Source organism: Neophocaena asiaeorientalis, unplaced genomic scaffold, assembly GCF_003031525.2.
Source record: "Neophocaena asiaeorientalis asiaeorientalis breed wild unplaced genomic scaffold, Neophocaena_asiaeorientalis_V1.1 scaffold85, whole genome shotgun sequence".
Lineage (NCBI taxonomy): Eukaryota > Metazoa > Chordata > Mammalia > Artiodactyla > Phocoenidae > Neophocaena > Neophocaena asiaeorientalis.
The window spans coordinates 9,200,155-9,202,465 of record NW_020174301.1 but is presented as its reverse complement, the minus strand read 5'-3'; the positions used below and the strand labels follow the sequence as shown (position 1 = coordinate 9,202,465).

The following is a 2,311-nucleotide window of genomic DNA, read 5'->3' as shown; positions in this document are numbered from 1 at the left end:
CTGTATTTGTAAGGTCTTTTCTGTCATCTTAGTGGAGTTTTGGGAGACAGGGGATAAGTATTTCTCGTCTTGATTCACCAGCACATTTTTGTGGAGTGCTCACTATGTGACAAATGTGACAAGCACTCTTCTAGGTGCTGGGACAGCAGGGCTTACATTCTAGGGAGAGTGGAGAGTAGAGCGAGTGTAGGTACTGTACAGAGAAACAGACAATATACATACATAGGAAGTAAGTTCCAGCACGTTAGAAGGTGGTGTGCGCTACAGAGAAACATGGCAGGAGTGGAGGAAAACGGGGCATGGAAATACAGGCGTGGGATTGCCATTTTAAACACTGATGGGGTGACATTTGGTTAAATACCTGAAGAAACTGAGAGCGCGCACCATGCATACCCTAGACAGGGAAGAGCCAATGCAAAGGTCATGAGGTGGGATTGTTGGAGGGGTGGGATTGAGGGATAGGGGGAGGTTTCGCTGGAACAGATGAGTGAGGCAGGAGAACGGGAAAGGAGGTCAGAGGGGAATAGAGGTCCCAGTCATGTAGGGTCTTGTCAGTCTTTATAAGGTCTTGGGCTTTCTCTTGGGGCCACATGGGGAGCCACTGCAGCTTTGAACAGAGGGTTGACATGGTGAGACTTCCCTTGTTTCTAAAGGCTCACTCTGGTTGGTGCGTTTAGAATAGACTGTGGCAATTGGAAGCAGAGTGACCTGTTAGGAGGATGCTGTAGTAAACCAGGGCACTGGATGGTGACTTGGATGGGGCTGATGTGGAGATGGAGATGGTGCAAGCATGGACTTCTGGATTTGTTTTGAAGGTGGAACCTGCAGAGTTACTTGATGGACTAGATGTGAGGTGTGAGAAGAAGGATGATCAGAAGGGACTCTGAGATCGTTGGTCTGGGCAACTGCAAGGGTGGAGCTGTCTTCAGGGGAGAGGAGAAGGCTGCGGGTAGTGTGGGTGTGGGCAGGAAGAGGCGGATCCGTTTTGGACACACTCAGTTTGAGATGTCTTAGCATCCAAGAGGAGATGTCAAACAGGCAAGTCCAGGCTGGAGATGGAAAGGTGGGAGTTGTGTGGTCTGAAAATGGTATTCCAGGGAATTCCCTGGCGGTCCAGTGGTTAGGACTCAGCACTTACACTGCTGAGGACCCGGGTTCGATCCCTGGTCGGGGAACTTAGATCCCACAAGACAAGTGGTGCGGCCAAAAAAAAAAAGTTAAAAATGGTATTTCACACGTACTTGGGTGAAAATGATGTGTCGATACAGATTCACCGCTTGTTGCAAATGTACCACCCTGGTGAGGTAGGCTGTACTGGGGGCAGGGAGCGAGGGGTGCATGGGAACTCTGTGTACTTTCTGTTTAATTCTGCTGTGGAACCAGAATTGTTCTAAAAAACAAAGTCTATTTTTATATTTTTAGCAGCGTTGCGTGACTTGAGGGATCTTAGTTCCTCAATCAGGGATCAAACCTGAGTCCCCTGCAGTGGAAGCGCAGAGTCTTAACCACTGGACAGCCAGGGAAGTCCCCAAAGTCTATTTTTTTTAATGGTATTAGAAGCCATGAGACTTGATGAGATGGTCAAGGGAGTAAGTGTGCAAGACGAGATATCCTAAAATTAAGCATGCAGTGTTCACCTTTAAGTGGAAGGAGAGGTGGCAGTGGGGACAGCAAACGTAGTGGAAAGAACACCAGGAGAGAGTGGTGTCTTGGAAGTCAAAGGAAGAAAGTGGTTCAAGGGAGGAAGGCATCAACAGGGTCCAATGCTGACAGTGGCTCAAGTAAGACAGAGATGGAACTGACTTAAATTTCCCAAGGGGGATGCCACTGTGATTTTGCAAGAGCAGTTGAGTGGGGTGGTGGAGAAGCAAGCAGACGGAGAGGGCTTAGGAGAGTGGAGGAGAGGGATGGGAGACAATGAGTACAGACAACTCATTCGAGGCACTTTGCTGAGAAGTGCTGCAGTGAAATAGAGCAATAGAGAACTGCTTTGTTTTGTTTTTGGTTTTTTGTGTGTTTTTTTTGCTTTGGGATTGGAGAAATACAAGTATGATTGCATACTGAAATAATTAACCTGCCTTTGTTTAGCAGGAATCCCGACTCGAATCCTAAACGTACATAAAGGTCTTCCTTTTTCAGGTGTATCTTCATGGATGCAGCATGGTACAAGATAGAGTGTGCTGTGCTAGGAAGACCACTTTCCTATGACTCAGGAAACCTAGCATCACTCCTAGCCAAAGCCTTCTGGGCCTCAGTTTCCTGATCTGCAGCGTAATATGCCGATCTCCAAGGATCCATCCAGCTGTGATAT

At 47.7% G+C, this 2,311-nt stretch overlaps 1 non-coding gene across 1 annotated transcript; it reads left to right on the top strand.

Moving 5' to 3' along the window:
• Positions 1–1,102: 1,102 nt before the first annotated feature.
• On the top strand, positions 1,103–1,175 carry TRNAV-UAC (transfer RNA valine (anticodon UAC)). Its single transcript has one exon. It is a non-coding gene; the product is annotated as a tRNA-Val (tRNA).
• Positions 1,176–2,311: the final 1,136 nt, after the last annotated feature.